We start from the raw sequence: 18,598 nt of genomic DNA, 5'->3' as shown, positions 1-18,598 counted from the left end.
GCTGCGGGAAGGAGTGGGAAGGGGGCCTGGCACAGTGACAGGTGGGCACATGGAAGAAATCGGTAGCAGGCAGAACAGGGAGGGGGAACAATGTGGGGAAAGCAATTACAGGAACGATGCCCTGTGCCTCTCCCTGCTGCAGCTGAAATTCGGTGGGAAAGAGAGAAATTGGCTTTCAGCTGCTGCAGAGAGCCGTACAGGGCATCCCTCTATGATTGCCTCGCCGCATGGATTCCACCCCCATGTGTCGGGCCCCCTACAGGAGGACCGGTGGTCCCCCCTAACAGCAGCACTGTCTACCAGGCAACCATGGCCCTGTTGGGGAAAAGAAGGTTTTGGAAGAGTTTATCTGTTTAAGATTGAGAAACTGCTTTGAACACATATAAACAGGTTTGGCAGTGCCAGTGTGAATGAGGCATACATTTTATGCACTCATAGAAAAAAATGATTACTATGAAAGGTGATTATCTGGTACAAATAAATTACTGGGAGATTTTTTGTTTACTGGAATTCAGCTGTTTAGTTCCTAATACCTTACGATCTTTTAAACCTTAATCATTGCTGACATTCCTTTCATGTCCACTAGGAGCCAGCATCAGCCATGTTTTAGAGTGAGATAGCATTGTAACATCACAGTCAAATTAATACTTTACTAAATTCAGTTTCAAAGAAGGAAGTATCACTTATTAATAAACACTTATCTGGAAACCGTACAATTATTGTTTGTATATGCAGAGATTTTAAATCCTATATGGGCATATTCAACAAAGAAATCTATAGAGCAATGTAACGTAGGTTTGAAAAGCATAGGATACATATCAGCTAGCAAGTGTAAAATCTATTTAAGAAATGTCACACGGCGGAGCAGGCAGTCGGTGGGAACATTAGTCGCGAGCGGAGCTTTTTTTTATTTATTTTATTTTTTTCGGGTGCGGAGGGCATCTTGATTGATAATGGATTTACTATACTTCAGGGGACATTGTTTTTTTATTTTTTAATAAAGGAATTATCAAAAACTCTTGTACTGTCTATATTCACTTCTACACTTTTTTGGTGAATGGGTAGGGATACATACCCCATACTCATTCACATGGGGGGGCGGCTGGGATCTGGGGGCTTCCAGATTCCGATAAGCTCCCTGGCCGCAGACCCCCACAACTACCGCCCAGGGTTGTGGGTAAGAGGCCCTTGTCCACAGGCTGCAGTGGTTGATCGAATGCTAGTATTTTAGCAGGATCGCTCGACAGAAGCCAGTGTAACTACTTCTGTTGAATAGACAGGGCCACACATTCAGCACGTGAATACCCAGCTTTACACTTTAATGTAACATTGAGCAGTCCGTGTGACTATATACGATTATCCCCAGTGAGTTTTGTTGTTGGAGGTTTGATGTATGTGTTTTCGTTTTTAAAAGAAAAACTAGTAGTTGGGTGGTCACTGCATCTAAACGGCTGTTTTTTTTTTTGTGTTTCTATTCGGATGATTTGTATTTTATACCCTTATGCATTGTCATATCTATTGTAGATTGTTATAACATTCTTCTACTTTGTCCCCTTCTATTGTATGATATTACTGTTGAACATGCCTAGATGTGGTTCGTTGGTTACTTAAAAAAGAAATAAAAAACTTTATTCTTACTATGCAAATTAAATAACCTGAAAAATAACATGACCCAGTACACAGTATGTTCTAGAAATATCAACTGATAATACAAGATACGCAGAAGTGAAAGTCCAAGAATATTAGAGCAAATGAGTTCTGTGAGCTCTGCAGTTTACCATACTTTTATTAAACAAATGTCTTATGCCTAAGCTGGTTAATACAAATGATGCCTACCCCATCGTATGTGGTAACATATACTCATGACACCTACACAAATATTATCATGGTTGCCACAGAGAGTTCTGCATTTGTTGCAAGACTGTCTAGTACATTAATAAAACTAAAATGAGTAAAATAACATTTCTATTTACTGAGCAAGCCACACTGCAGAACCCCGTGTAACGCAGATACATGCTATTTAACCTATTTGAATGTCTATGGGAGGATTAACTTTAGTGAGTTTGGCAAACATAGTTACTTCCATTTTGCTTTTTGAAGGTATTTAATTTTTTACATTGCTGAAACAAAAAAATGTGGGTGCTATAGTGTTTTCTGTATGGCAGCCTAGGGTCCACCTTTCCCAGGCAAGAAAGGGGGAAGGTCAGGGTGCGCAACACAGCAAAAGTTATCCCGCATAAAAAAAAAAGTTCTGTTACAATTTGCTGAAAAGGGTAGGGGAGATGGACTAAGATGAAAGGAAGTGGCAAAAGGTCTGCTTTAACCAAGCCTACCTGGAAGTATGAAAGGATACCACAGGGACTGTATCCAATATGACTACTTATCAATACTCTTTGCCATTAAGGAACTAGCAAAGGCTTTTAAGAGAACACTTTGCATTTTCCTAATAAATACAAAGTGTTCTCTGATTGGATGAGGTGGAGATTTTGATTTCACCACACCCACCCCCTCACCGCATCCAGTCAGAGAGCGCTTTGCATTCACTGAGAAAATGCAAAGTGTTATGTGAATGGCACCCATGTTGAGCGGCTGGCCTCCTGTGTTCAGTAAACAGTGGGGCAACCACTCGGCACGGGACCTGGAAGCTAGTGGAGATAACTGGAGCAGTGGTGCCTACTACAGTGAATTTTGAGGGGATCCCACAGGTATGGCACATGCATCTACATTGGCCCAAGCTGGCTGTAAGAATTGCCATACGTAAACTTCAAGTGGTTGTAAAGGCTCAAGGTTTTTTACCTTCATGCAATTCTATGCATTAAAGTAAAAACCTTCTGTGTGAAGCAGACCCCACAGCCCTGCTAACACTTACTTGAGCTCCCTCTTTATCAAGCAATGTACACGAGAACAGCGGGGACTGTACTCCTGATTGGCTGAGACAGCAGTGGGAGCCATTGGTTGACGCTACTGTCAAGCCAGTGAGCAAATGAGGAGAGAGGGGGCGGGGCCGAGCTGTGGCCCTGTGTCTGAATGGACACACAAAGCAGCGGCTCAGAAGTGCACCTATTTGGGTGCCCCCATTGCAAGCTGCTTGCTCTGGGGGCACTTGACAGGAGGGAGGGGCCAGAAAAGCCAGGGAGGGACCCAAGTAAAGGAGGATCAGGGCTGCTCTGTGTAAAACCATTGCACAGAGCAGATAAGTATGACATGTTTGTTATTTTAAAAAAAAATGTTGGCTTTAATATCACTTTTTTTAATACTTTGCTATTTTGATTTAAAAAAAAGTAATAAACATGTTATACTCACCTGCCCTGTGCAGTGGTATTGGACGGAGTGGCCCAGATTCTCCTCTTCTTGCCCCGGCGGCACTCCTGGCCTCTCCTCTTTTTCATGTGTCCCCATAGCAAGTGGTTTGCTATGGAGGCACATGGTGTCTGCTTGTTCCTGAGCTGTGTGTGTCTATAGAGCCACGCTCAATAGACACACACACCACAACTTACTGCATTTGATTGACAGCAACAGGAGTCAATGGCTGTTCGTGTGTGAAGAGGAAGAGAGGGGAGAAGAGATTCAGCCATGCACAGCGCTGGATCTCTTCTCCCCTCTTTTCCCCTTCACACAGGAAAGGGGGACAATGGAGATCAAAAAAACAGGGAATGCAATAAGGTAAAAAAAATGTTTTTAGCTTTAGTGACGCTTTAATAATATACTGAAACCACGATAAGAGGAACTCACAGAAGACATTTTCCTAGATACATATGGCAAGTGCCAGCATCCTGTTGTCTGCGTTTGGTCAGGACATTTACTTTTAGAAGTTTATAATGACTGACAGCTTTCCTGTAGACCTAAGTAGTAAAAAGACAGTCAAGTATGTGCAGAATATACATTAAATTACAGTTTTCTAAATCTTAATCATTCTAACACTCAACCTTATCTGGAAGTTTCACTTAAATTTACAGAAATAAAAAGTGCTATCATATTATGTAGGGCTTTACTAATATACTGTATGTTGTGTACTGGCTCTGGAAGCCGAAGTTATTTGCAATTCAGATTACTAGAACATAGCTCCTGATTACATGGGTGCAGCTAAACCTGTGATGACAGGGCCTGTATCAGCCTGCACAGATGTGAACAATGCACAGCTTGTACAGTCATTAGTGTGTTGGAATACATTGCAAGCCTTAGGGATTCCGCTTCTAATTAGTATCAAACAGACATTTATTAATAACCGTTTGCAAGAGTAGTCTTTTTTTAGTAGATCACCTTTTAAACGTTTGGAAATATCTGTAAAACAGAATGTTTTGTTGTAACCTATTTTCTTTTAGGGTCCATTCAGACGTGCAGCCAGGGCATGGTAAAAGCAGACAGTTGAGCCCACTCACCACGGGCATGCAGCCATGAATGGGGCCAACCCCCCCCCCCCCCTACACACACACACACTCACGCACACACTGCACCCACACACACATACTTCAAGGGTTAAATGCTTTATTCCTTGCTTGTGCAGGTTCCTCTCTACCATATGACTGGTCTCCCAAAGCTGCTTTTGTCTCGTGACAGCCTTTACTGTCTTACTGTCTTTACTGTCTTATCACGTCTAATGCAGGACCAGCAGTACATCGTAATTGTTTTATTACTGACTACAGTTTGGTTTCACCCTGCTGTGGTGCATTAACAAGTGCACGTTAACATGCATTGCATGAAGGCAGCCTGTTCATTTGAATGGGTTGTCTAATGCACCAAAACCCACCAAAATGTACATGTGCAGTTTTTTGGAATGCATTGCACCACAATGCATGGTAGTGTATTACCATGCACTGGCAAGCTGTTGGGTTGTTATTGAGAGTGAATGGCACCACAGCTCATTCACTTTCACTGGTTGCGGTGACATGGATGGATGCTAACTCATGCATCACTGCAGCACAACGGTATAAACCCAGCCTGAAACTTATCCCTTGAATAATTGTTGTTTTTTTTCTTCAGAAAATAATTGTAGAGCAAGAATAAATCTGTATGTACTGATAGTGTTGGAGTGAAAATCTAGTGCTGCGAAGAGGCAGAAATCAAGCTGTACGGTGTTACTAAAATGAAGACTTTGTTGTTGTAGTTCTACATTTTGACCCGCAGAGGGAATTATAACATATTAGATGTAAAGCAGACACAACATTTTCATGTTTATGAAGACATTGCTTGCCTTTCCTAAAGAATAAAGGACTTCTAAGTAGATGCCATTTTTTTTGCATGGAACGACATGGAGTTAATGCCACTTTGGTCTATTTTTAAAGATACGCAACTAAACCATGGCGGTATAGTTTTTGCCTTAAAGCTTTACCAAACCCAGTGATATGAAAATCGTTAATCAGATCACATGATAAACTGCAGGGTTTGTCCAGTGCCGAGTGTTCAGGTAGGAGGAGATTTCCACTATAGACTGTCATCATGCTGTTATGGGAGGCGGATCATCCATGAATTAAGATGTAATATCCCATCCACTGTGTTCTTTTTTTTAGTTACTGGGCATGGAGGAGGGAGAGACTGGGCTGTCATTTAGGACCTGTATACACACCCACATGTGTGATGTCATATCATGTGACCTGAAAAACTCAGCTCAAGACAGGGACCCCATGGTCCCTGGGGTCCATCTATTGGGTTAATTTATTAACTTTAGATGTAAAATTGGGGCAAAAGCAGCAGCAATGTGAACACTACCATTATATATCATAGCAATTACTTTATGTACCATATCAGAAAGATAACTGGCAAATAGGGTCAGGTCAAGAATATTTCACCTTTTTAGTTTTCTTTTGATAATATTAAAATTCAAGTGCGAATACACATGACCTTTGTATTTAGACAATATTCACTGATCCCATAGTTCAGCTTTCAGGCCTCATTTACACTTGCAGTCAGAGGTGGAGAGGCATTAAAAATAGGCAGATGAGCCACGGTTGGACCAGCACCCTTTGAATGGATGTACGTGACATGAAATATGAACAAAGCATATCCCTCTACAGTAAGTACTTGTCTCAATCCAGGGCACTAAGTGTCATTTCTGTCTACTGCCTTGTTCCTCTGCTATAAGCATAAGTCACTTCTGACAAGTTTTCCTGGCACCAAGAGAAAAATGGTGACAGGGGAGGGAGCTCCAGCTGATTGACAGCCTCAACTCTGTTCCTATGTGCCGTGTAAAGGAGGAGTGTCCATTCCCTCCAATCAGCTCTCAGAGCTCTCCTCACTGATATAACTTCAGCTCTCCGCCACCTGCTTTTCAGAGCTGAGAGATCCTGTGTAAATTCTTCACTTTGAATGGATATAGGGGGAAGACTGTAGATAAACAGGATAAACAGGTACAACTTAGGCAGGAGGATTTGTTTCATTGCTGTGTATCACCTGAGGCCAGTTACTTCGCTGGGTATACAGTGGGGACGGAAAGTATTCAGACCCCCTTAAATTTTTCACTCTTTGTTATATTGCAGCCATTTGCTAAAATCATTTAAGTTCATTTTTTTCCTCATTAATGTACACACAGCACCCCATATTGACAGAAAAACACAGAATTGTTGACATTTTTGCAGATTTATTAAAAAAGAAAAACTGAAATATCACATGGTCCTAAGTATTCAGACCCTTTGCTGTGACACTCATATATTTAACTCAGGTGCTGTCCATTTCTTCTGATCATCCTTAAGATGGTTCTACACCTTCATTTGAGTCCAGCTGTGTTTGATTATACTGATTGGACTTGATTAGGTAAGCCACACACCTGTCTATATAAGACCTTACAGCTCACAGTGCATATCAGAGCAAATGAGAATCATGAGGTCGAAGGAACTGCCTGAAGAGCTCAGAGACAGAATTGTTGCAAGGCACAGATCTGGCCAAGGTTACAAAAAAAATTCTGCTGCACTTAAGGTTCCTAAGAGCACAGTGGCCTCCATAATCCTTAAATGGAAGACGTTTGGGACGACCAGAACCCTTCCTAGAGCTGGCCGTCCGGCCAAATTGAGCTATCGGGGGAGAAGAGCCTTGGTGAGAGAGGTAAAGAAGAACCCAAAGATCACTGTGGCTGAGCTCCAGAGATGCAGTCGGGAGATGGGAGAAAGTTGTAGAAAGTCAACCATCAAGGCAGCCCTCCACCAGTCGTGGCTTTATGGCAGAGTGGCCCGACGGAAGCCTCTCCTCAGTGCAAGACACATGAAAGCCTGCTTGAAGTTTGCTAAAAAAACACCTGAAGGACTCCACGATGGTGAGAAATAAGATTCTCTGGTCTGATGAGACCAAGATAGAACTTTTTGGCTTTAAAACCAGGCACTGCTCATCACCTGTCCAATACAGTCCCAACAGTGAAGCATGGTGGTGGTAGCATCATGCTGTGGGGTTGTTTTTCAGCTGCAGGGACAGGATGACTGGTTGCAATCGAGGGAAAGATGAATGCGGCCAAGTACAGCGATATCCTGGACGAAAACCTTCTCCAGAGTGCTCAGGACCTCAGACTGGGCCGAAGGTTTACCTTCCAACAAGACAATGACCCTAAGCACACAGCTAAAATAACGAAGGAGTGGCTTCACAACAAGTCTGTGACTGTTCTTGAATGGCCCAGCCAGAGCCCTGACTTAAACCCAATTGAGCATCTCTGGAGAGACCTAAAAATGGCTGTCCACCAACGTTTACCATCCAACCTGACAGAACTGGAGAGGATCTGCAAGGAGGAATGGCAGAGGATCCCCAAATCCAAGTGTGAAAAACTTGTTGCATCTTTCCCAAAAAGACTCATGGCTGTATTAGATCAAAAGAGTGCTTCTACTAAATACTGAGCAAAGGGTCTGAATACTTAGGACCATGTGATATTTCAGTTTTTCTTTTTTAATAAATCTGCAAAAATGTCAACAATTCTGTGTTTTTCTGTCAATATGGGGTGCTGTGTGTACATTAATGAGGAAAAAAATGAACTTAAATGATTTTAGCAAATGGCTGCAATATAACAGAGTGAAAAATTTAAGGGGGTCTGAATACTGTACCCCACTGTATGTGAGAGTGTACACCCAATTTAAGCTAAAATAGTGGCTGGAGGGGTGGAACACATGCCGCAGCAAAAATTAAATTATACCACGTTTTGCATTCTGCATGGGCAGTACCGCTGTCAAATATGATCCTTTCAAATCAATAGGCCACACTGCAACTGCATGCAGCTGTATGTGGTTGCTGTGCTGCAGGTTTTGGTGAAAACGCATCCAGGAGGTGACATATCGCCTCCCATTTGCTTGTCAACTGCCATCTAAAAAGTGATTCACTGTGGATCGATTTTCAGAGGGCAGTGCAAGTATAAATGAGCATTTAAAAAGACATTAGTGTTATTTGTTTACAAAAAGGAAAGAAAAGGTCCCTGACAACTGTGCTAATTTGCCCATAGGTAAGCTTTTTACTTTTGCCTACATTACATCATATGTTGTTGATAGAATCAAGCACTCAATTTCAGGAAGAATTGTGCTTTGGAAATTTCTGGTGACCAAAAGTCTACTCTGAAGAAAACAAAAAAGCACAACATCCCCTTTTTGACAGCAGGATTGTGACATCACCAGTTGTTAGGATACAGTCCAAACATTGGTCTAATAATGAAGGCACAGCACGCAAAATAACAGGCTGTGCTTTACCGACTGAAGGAGAAGAAAGTGGTTTTGCTCATTGTTCTAATTCGTCCTAGAACATTTACCTATGCAATCTGAATGACAGAAAAAAATGTGTTTTGTTGAATATAAGTTATTACAAGGCAGTCAAACTTCAGTCGTCTTATGTCTGGGTGTAATCCTACTGTCATCTGCTAATCTGTGACAAGGAGCATGCAGAAAGCAGAGATTATTGCTTATCTAAAACTACTTAATGTGGAGCTAAAATTCAAAAAGTAAAGAGTTATGTTATAGGCAGGGCTTTTTTTTTCTGTTGGTACTTGCAGGAACTGTGTCTTGGCACCTCTGCCGATGGGCGCTGCCAGGGGGACTATTTTTCATTTGGATTGCAGGCAGGTGGCCACATTTTCCGATTCTACCTCTGTAGCTCCTGGCCCTACTGTTGCTGCAGGGGACAGTAGGAGTTATTGGTGCTGCAATAACGTACTCTAAGGCCTCGTGCACACAGGCATGTAGACCTGTGCAGTGTAAAAAGGAGGCATGTTTCGGTGCCTGCAAATCAGAGGCCTTGCATACAGCTTAGTAGAAATCAATTGCAAACTGAAAAACACAGTGGCTGCATATATTGACACACTTTCCTAGTGGTACTTGCATGCAGTGATGAATGTGTACAGGAACGTATGCCCTGAACACAATATGCATTTGGCACATATGTCCTTGTATGCATTTAACTGGAACGGGTGTATGTATGGATACAGCTGCTGCGTATTTCAACCTGGCATTGTTTTTTCAACAGACTGCTGACTGTAGTTTGCTGTACTCGACCTGGGATTTGCGAGCACCAAAATACATCCGGTTTTGATGCCGTGTGGCTCACAGCCCCCCGTGTGCGTAACTTTTTACTCACTAGGCACGGGGCAGTAGTGTGAAACTCTATGAAGTTCATGCATGCATTGGGGGTAGTCTGAGGTCTGAGAGTGCAAAAACAGGGGCTCATCTGTGGTCAAAATGTGAAGTTCTGCAATTAAGTCCTCATTCAGATAGGTGTTGGCACCCGTACTGTGTGTAGGCTGCCTTTGTTTTGGCATCGTTCTCTAAGAGGGGGCGGTGCTAGGAGGTGGGTAGGGGTGGAAACAAGGGGAGGTGCTAAAAGGTGGGTAGGGGGCAAAGATGAGTGTTGGGTTACAGACAGTAGTATAACTTTAACAGAGGTTCTGTGCACCCTGACATTGCATTGCATCCCTGCTTCAGAACCCCTGACTCTAAAACTTCCTGCTTTCCAGCACCTCAAACACTGCACCTTTCTGCCAGCCAGCTACCCGTCCTTACCAACTGTGCCACTGCATACTGCACCACCACTCCTTCTGTCTCTACTAACTCCCTGTGACTGCTCCCCCTTTGTCACCTTTGCATCTCCATGACTAAGCTCCAGGGGGCGGGGTGAAACGCATTGGGGGCGTGGCCTGGTGGGAGCCCAGGCTGAGTTTGTCTCTCATACCACCATAGGACTCTGTGGATGTGTGGCACCAGGGATCTATCCTCTCTTCCTTCCAGTCACTTGGCAGGGAGGACGAGGCCCTTAGCCTGAAGTTTCTGGACTCTTCGCCTGTTCGGCATTAAGATCTGCCCACTTACTTCTCCCTCTGGTGACATGACCTTTTCCCCAGTGTCGCCTGTAGTTACAGATTATTTTCTAAAGGCTAAGTCTACTTTTAAGAACATGTTACATGTTTTTAGAGTGTAGCATGGTGCCAAGCGGACCCCATCCTCAAACAGTCTGCCTGTACAGTCACGTTATTCATTCACAAAGATCTGTGAATGAATATGCTACAAGCCTCATTTGCCAGTGTGGCAGATGGACTTGTAGTTCTCAGTAGAACACAAATGTGGCGATGACCACATTCATAGTCTGTTGACACTTCCTCTACATCTCTAACTGAAAGTCTGTACCTCCTGTATGGAGCAAGAGCTGCCAGGGAGCAGAAATCTTTGTAAGTGATTTGTATAAGCACATGAAATGTCCCCTTAAAAAAGTACTTCAATGTAGGGCTGAAACAACTAATCGATTAATCGACAACTAATCGATTATGAAATTAATCGATTACTATTTTCATAATCGATTAATCGGCCAGTAACATAATGGGGTTAAACAACTAAAATGAGCCCTTTATAGTACAAAAAGAGCAAATAATCGCTACTGTAAGTATTACTTTCATAGTTCTACAGTAAAAAAAAATTACAGTAATGATTATCTGCTGTTTTTTGTACTATAAAGGGCCTATTTTCGTTTTTTTTACCCCATTATGTTACTAAATGTCTTAGACCTGGTTCACATCTATGTTTTTTTGCAAAAACGCACTACAGTTCATCTACATGGTTTCCTATGGGACACGTTCACGCAAAACTTTTTTGGTTCAATAGACTTCAATAGAGAAGCTGCAGAAAAGCATGTAATGCGTTTTTGCAGCAATTTGTGCTTTTTAATCTGCCCAACAACAAATTGGCCAAAAAAAAGCAAAATGCAAATCACAGCAAAAACACGTGCACAAAAATCAAAACGCACTGCAGAAACAGATCAAAAGCAAACTGCATAGGCGTGTACCGAGCCTTATGCTGGCCACACGGATCAATTTTCAGAAAAATCTTTGTACATTCGCTGAATGAAAGAATGTTGTTTGACATTTTCACTTGTTTTTAACATTCTGTTTTTAAAATGAATGTCATTTCTGAACGAAAACCACATACACTGTCTGAAAATTCCTTTGAACAAGCTTTCTATTATTTCCAAATTTTCCCGTCACTGTGGTTGAAAATGAACATCGATTTGACCCCACTAACGATTAGAAAATCGAACAAACGTTCTTAAAATGACATTATTTGTTTTTATTTTTAATTTAAAAAAATTGATCTCTGATGATTATTTACCAGATTCACCCTTTAATAGTATATACAGTATATCTCCTCTATTAGTATATACAGTATATCTCCTCTAATAGTATATACAGTATATCTCCTCTGTCTGTTATTCTCAGAGTGGATTAGATATTTTGCTCCCTAACCATATAGTTGGTTATTTATATTTACCACTGCATAGAGATATTTAAGAATAAATTGCCTTTTTTAAAAACTTTACATATTAACTAAAATTATACACCACACTTTTTTTTTAAAGGTTATTAACCGATTAATCGATTAATCGAAACAATAATCGACCAACTAATCGATTATGAAAATAATCGTTAGTTGCAGCCCTACTTCAATGTCATTTTGATGTACACGGGGACAGGAAATAATGGTCTTAAAGTGTTACTAAACCCACCACAGTAAATTAGTCTGTATATGCAGAGCATGGTTGTTATACTCAGTGTGGAACTTAAGGGGTTAATCCTTTGCATTGTGTAAAAAGGCTGTTTGATCCTGGCTTCTCTGATCCTCCCCTTCTTTTACTGTCCCCAATCCATCTACTGGAAGTACAGAGCCTTGGAGGCACTCTGCATATGCTCAGTTTGGTGTGTATTGCTAGAGAGTTTTTTTTGTTTTTTTGGGGGGGGGGGGGGGGGGGATGGGTGCATGTGATCTGCACACAGCCAGTTAGCACTGTCCAGACAGGGGGTCAGGGGTCATACAGCCTTATAGAACAGTCAGAGGAGAATAAAAACTCCTCCTACAAGTTTTAACAAGTGCTCGGCCGGACCCTAATAGAAGTCATAAGACTGCTATATACTGATGATTAGAATAGGTATTTAGCCGTGTATATTTTTATTAAAAAAATTGCATTTCCATGTTCTGTGGGAGACCAGATATAGGGAAACCAGGGTCCTGGGTTTAGTAACACTTTAACCACTGTAAGATATCGGGGTGATTCAGCTCAAGTGGTGTATGCGATTTGAAGAGACACATGTCAGTCCAGACTGCATTTTCAAGGGCATGGCGGCCCACTTTTATTTAAAGGAAGCAAAAAGTTCAAATCAAAAACAGAAATTTCCCTCGCAGGGGGGTCCTCCTTTATTGTATCATGGTTATTCAGCCTCCTGGCTTACCTACTAATGACACAGCTGCTTCAGGCCTCATGCCTAGGCCATAGGTCTGTTCCTCAGACCTGTATGCTTGGGTCAAGCTCTCTCCTAGCTTACCCAGGGTTCAAACTGCCACCTGCAGTCTCTAAAGAACATGGGTGTCTTCCCAACACTCACATGCAGACTCGTGTCTGTAGGGCGGAGTCCTCCTGACTCCTCATTGAGACTTCCTGTCTCCTTGGGTGGAGTTGTGTCCAAGTGGCAGCCCTGAGCTCTATTCCTAGGATGTCTATGAACCCAGCCCACAGGCGTGCAATCAGCATGCCTCTGTTTACAAAAACCAGGGTGAAAGTGCTAATCTACACGGTTTCCCCCTGTTTCGCACCCAAGGGAGAAATACACCACCCTTCACTCTGGCACCTATGTGCCTACTACCACCCCCAGGGGTCCAAACATTTATGACCACCTTCCTAAAGGGGCACTCCACCCACACCTTTTTCCGGGTGTGCTTCCAGCAGCTCTTCTACCTGACCTTTGGGGTCCTCCATTTTTTTTGCCTCCCCCCCATACCTACTCTCCCAGGACTGTAGGGGGCCTACTTCTTTTACACCTGTCTCAACCTCACTCAGCACTATCTGTGTTTCAGGTTTGCTACTACCTGTGGGGTTACCCTTGGCAACCGATCTCTCAGAAATATACACCTTAGCATTGTCAAAAACATTAAGAACACTTGTCCCATTGCTTGCTAGGACAGCATCTGAGGAGGGACAACATACAGGCAAGCAGTTACTCTTTATGGGGCCTTCCCACAGTTTCACATCACTCCCTGTTGAAATTTTTCAACACATTTTTACACACCAGTCCTTTTTACAATTTCTGTTACTGCTGGTATTTTCAATACCTCTGACCAGTCCAACAGGGCTCCAGAGTGCCTCTCATACACAACCTTGGTATGGAGCAATCCAGCACACGGTGAGACAACTTTCCACATTAACACAAAAAGAACTTTGCATTAACCGGTTCCCGACCGGCGCACGCCGATGTACGTAGGCAGAATGGCACGGCTGGGCAAATGGGCGTACCTATACGTCCATTTGAATTCCCCGCCATGCCATTGCGTGCGCGCCGGCCGGGAGCTCTGCGAGTCGGGTCGCGGGTCCCGCGGACTCGATCGCTGCGGGGATACCTGCGATCGCCTCACGGAGAGGACGAACGGGGAGATGCTGATGTAAACAGCATCTCCCCTTTCTGCCTAGTGACAAGTGTCACTGATCACAGCTCCCTGTAATCGGGAGCAGTGATCAGAGTAATGACACTGCTAGCCCATCCCTCTACCGTTAGAAATCACTCCCCTAGGACATACTTAACCCCTCCCCGCCCCCTAGTGGTTAACCCCTTCACTGCCAGTGTCATTTACACAGTAATCCGTGCATTTTTAATCGCACTGATCGCTGTATAAATGACAATGGTCCCAAAAATGTCCGACATGTCCGCCATAACGTTGCAGTCACAATAAAAATCGCTGATCTCCGCCATTACTAGTCGCCCAGTTCAAACTGCCACCTTCAGTCTCTCTAAAGAACATGGGTGTCTTCCCAACACTCACACCCAGACTCGTGTTTGTAGGGTGGAGTCCTCCTGACTCCTCAGCGAGTCTATCTGTCTCCAAGTGGGAGCCCTGAGCTCTATCCCTGGGATGTTTATGAACCCAGCCCACAGGTGTGCAATCAGCATGCCTCTGTTTACAAGATCCAGGGTGAAATCATTGTTCGTGTAACCCATCACTGTTGTGTAGTTATCATTGGTTCGGAAGTGAGTCCAGCAGGCCCAGGTGTGTGAGAATTTTAGATGGGGCGTCTCTAGCTGTATGGGTTAATTCTTCCATTTCTGCAATTCTATTGATGCGATTGAACCATTCTGAGATGGTCGGGATATCAGATGAGCCCCAGTGTATTGGGATGCACATTTTGGCAGCGTTAATAAATGCATTACAAGGAATTTGAGGTATGCGTGAGCCAATATAGTGGAGTGATGGAGGAGGAATTGAGCCAGGGTCTGCTCCAGAGCATATGTGGAGATTTGTGTTGTTAGTTTATGGACTTGTGACCAAAAATTTTGTAAAAGGGGGCATGACCACCAGATATGTAGTAGAGTACCAGGTTCCCTGGAGCATCTCCAGCATGCGTTAGGAATGTTAGGATCGTATTTGCTAAGTATGACCGGAGTGTGGTACCATCTTGTCAGGGTTTTATAGTTATTTTCTTGGATCGAGACATTGAGTGATCCTTTGTGTGCGATTGTAAAAATTCCCATGCTTTTTTTAAGGTCACTAGTTTCCCTCCCACTAGATGTGTCTCTTGAGGTAAAATCAGCTGGGGGTTATATTTTTTTTCTTACATTTTGGAACATCAATGCTCTTTTAAACCCAGAATTTAGACCTCAGACATACCAGGATATTATAGAATAGCAATTATTTTCACCTGGCAGCATGCTTGCACAACGGAACAAAGGGACATCTCCACAGTATCTTTAGCCATAATGCAAACATCAACGGGGCAACAAAACCACACCATCCCTGAACCCTTATACACCACACCTCTGCATCTCCCTTTCCTCCCCCCTCCCATCCCACCCTATCTTTTTTCACTCCCCTCCCTAATCTACAACCCCATCTTTTTTCACTCCCCTCCCTAATCTACAACCCCATCCATCCATGGGTGGGAGAAAAAAGGACCTTTCCCCTACCCTTGACCTCGCTGACTATAGGTTCTGTTCTATACCCAGTAACTACTCCACACAAAACAACCTCCAATGTGTACTGCAACAATCCTTCCACCCAATTTGTGAGTCGGGCTCTCTAATAGACAATTAAACCCAAGAGACGCGTTTGAGTCGAAATTATATCTACACACCAAACATCTGGTATTCATTTCTATTTTTATTATTTTAAATCATAATCATATACTCCAGTAATCCTAATCACACCTCCCTGGGGCCCATGGCTTTGGTGATCGAAAAATAAATCCTGTGTGCTCTTTCAACCACAAATGTTACAGATATATCTGTAAGGCCTAGTATATTTATCAATAATTTCTCTGAAAATTCAGTTGGATTATCTCCTTCCACTCGTTCTGGCAATCCTATGATCCGGATATTATTGCTCTGTCCTGTAGAACACTAATTTGTTTTCTCAGGATATGCCATTCTCTGTCATCCGTTTTTACTTTATCTTCTACCTTTGAGACCCGAACTTCCATCTCTGAGATCTTTTGCTTGACTTTATCAAACTCATGCCTCATTATATTAATATCTACGGCCAGAGCATCAATTTTTATTGTGAGAGTCTCACTACATGCTTTGATAGCTGCCATAATATCCTTGCCAGAGGGAGCCAGCTCTACCTCTACCGCTTTGTCTAGTGTTGTCTGAGTCTCTGCTGATATTCCGACTTGGGGGGACTTTACTTCTGACTTTCCTGCTGTCTTTTGCTGCCATTGAAGTGGGAGAGGAGCAGGGGATAACAGTCTGTGCTTTTACAGCGCGTGGCTTCCCTGGGGCCATCCAGGCCAGTCAAGGGAGCCTTATATTTCCTGAAAGTCTCCAGCTGCAAGGCAGACTCTTCTTTCCCCTCACCACTTCCCCCGTCTTCTCCTTCTGCAGCCTTCCACACTTCCCCCCTTCTTTCAAAGCAGCTTGAAGCCCCCCCCCCACCGCTTTCACATGTGGCCTTCTCCGCTCCACCACTTCGCCTGGCTTTGCCTCCGATATCCAGCCGATCCAGATAGGAAAAAGGGGTCAGAAGACGTCCATCATCCGCCGCCAGGAACTGCTGGGAGCTACGGGGGCGGGGGCCAGGGACCTTCCACTGTCTGCCCGCCGTACAATCCCCACTGATCCTCTCCTCTCTCAGCCATCGCGGGAAGGAAGTCAGCTGCAACCGCCGTCTCTTGCTGGAATCATCACGAGATTAGAGCCTGCGTCATTATGCTCACACGCTCTCACATTCTCACACCGCATGAAACCATTTCTAACTGTGTTTTTCTGCCTCCTTTTAATGTCCTATGTGAGCCATATGTTTGGAACAAGCAACGCACGTTAGCTGCAGTCATGTGCACTGCTCTATACACACTACAAATCCCAAATTCCCTAGTCCATCTCAGAACCATAGAGAACAAGAAAGTTGGATCACAGCAACAAAAAGTAATTTGGAGGAGGTTGAGGGTGATTGGAGGAGGTTGAGGGTGATAGAAGGTAATTTTTCAAATTAAGAATACAAATGTCATACCCCATGCAGCAATGGTTGTTGAAATTTAGTTTTTGGCCTACCTATAGGTAGGGAGAGTGTCAGTTGATTAGTTGAGTCTGCTCTGGGCTCTGTTGGTGTTACTTCCCCCTGTCTCCCAGGGGACCCTGGGACATAGTGGGTGGGAGAATTATGACCCCAGCCAGCGTGTTAACATTCCCCCAGCCAATCCCTGGGCAATATGTCAGGTGACCAGCAGGGGGCTGAGGGGGGTATAAATAGGATGTCACCCAGAGAAGAGGGCTCTTGTTCCTGGGGGAGAAAAACCCAGCCTGAGGGCTGTGGCATCCATGGGAAATCTGCCTGGAATTGCAAGCATGGGGTCCCAGCTACTGTTTTGCTGGAGGACCTCTATTGTATCCTCCTGGATCATTTACAGAAAGCCTCCCAAGAATCCAGGACACAGGGAACTGGATTACAGAAATTTACTGACCTTGCATGTGGCTGCACAGAGATCAGGAAACAGTATGTTAGAAACAATGAATCAGACCGAGACAGAAGTACGGTTAAATCACACTTGTTTAATAAGAAAGTAAAAAAACAAACATAGTCAAAACATAGCCAAAGTTCAGTAACCGGAACGGATAGTTGGTAAAGCCAGAAGTCAGGGATAAATGTAGTGGAACAGCAAGTAGGATCTGGAGCCAGAAAGGATGTCAGCAAAGCAAGTTTTGAACAGGATTGCAGGAGTTTCTGTGATGATGACCAAGTCGAAGGCAGAGCTCCTCTGGACTGGACGGCTTAAGTAGGCAGGACTGATGAGCAGGATCATCAACAGCTGAGTAACTGTGGAGAGATAGGAGCTGGCAATTAGTCGACAGCTGAGCAGCCAGCTCAGAGAAGGAAGGGCTGAGCCCAGCCCTGACATAGTACCAGCCCTCTGGACCTAAAGGCTACTTTCACACTGAGGCGTGCGGGTGCCGGCGGTACAGCGGTGCTAAATATAGCGCCGCTTTACCGTCGTTTTAGCAGCGCTAGCGGGGACGGTTTTAAACCCCCCGCTAGCGGCCGAAAAAGGGTTAAAACTGCCCGCAAAGCACCGCTGCAGCAGCGCTTTGCAAGTGGGTTTGCAGCGCTGCCCCATTGTTTTCAATGGAAAGAGGCACTTTAGGAGCGGTAAATACACCGCTCCTAATGCGCTCCAAAGATGCGGCTTGCAGGACTTTTATGACCGCCCTGCAAGCACATCGCTCCAATGTGAAAGCCCTCAGGGTTTTGCAGACGCTATTTTTAGCACTTTAGCTCCTGCAAAGTGCCTCAGTGTGAAAGGAGCCAAAGACTTTTGTTCGCTTTTCTGGGAGATCAACAGTGACTATTTGTACAGTACACTCAGGACTGTATTTCTGTTGAGGAATCCCTGTTTGGCACTGTTCATCTATACACTTCAAAGGGGGTGTCTTCACCCTTCAGTGCAGGGTTAGAGTCCTTATTTTCAAGTTTACATTTACTGGAGTATCCCTAGGCTCACCCTAAGTTCTACTCACAAATAAAAAAAACATACAAAAGAGCTGCACAGCCTGTTTACTGACTCAAGTGTGTGGGAAATGTTGTGTACCTGGCTGCCTTGTCCCTATCAGGGAATGAAACCCGGGATCAAACTGCCAGACCAATCCTTGCGCTACACAAGCATTTGAATAAAATGTCTTTAAAAAACAATA

The 18,598-nt window shown here is 43.8% G+C and overlaps 1 protein-coding gene and 1 long non-coding RNA gene across 3 annotated transcripts in view; one reads left to right on the top strand and one right to left on the bottom strand.

The window, feature by feature from the left end:
* Nucleotides 1–18,598, top strand: part of COA1 (cytochrome c oxidase assembly factor 1) — a 205,469-nt gene that overhangs the window by 44,561 nt on the left and 142,310 nt on the right. The window lies entirely within an intron of this gene.
* The window catches only part of LOC141144656 (uncharacterized), a 30,048-nt gene continuing 29,036 nt past the window's right edge, over nucleotides 17,587–18,598 (bottom strand). Inside the window, exon 3 of the long non-coding RNA XR_012244432.1 lies at nucleotides 17,587–17,726. This is a non-coding gene — a long non-coding RNA (uncharacterized lncRNA). The remainder of the gene's footprint in view (nucleotides 17,727–18,598) is intronic.

This window comes from Aquarana catesbeiana, linkage group LG05 (assembly GCF_042186555.1).
Source record: "Aquarana catesbeiana isolate 2022-GZ linkage group LG05, ASM4218655v1, whole genome shotgun sequence".
Taxonomy (NCBI): Eukaryota; Metazoa; Chordata; class Amphibia; order Anura; family Ranidae; genus Aquarana; species Aquarana catesbeiana.
The sequence above is the reverse complement of the archived record's forward strand: the minus strand, read 5'-3'. Positions and strand labels throughout refer to the sequence as shown.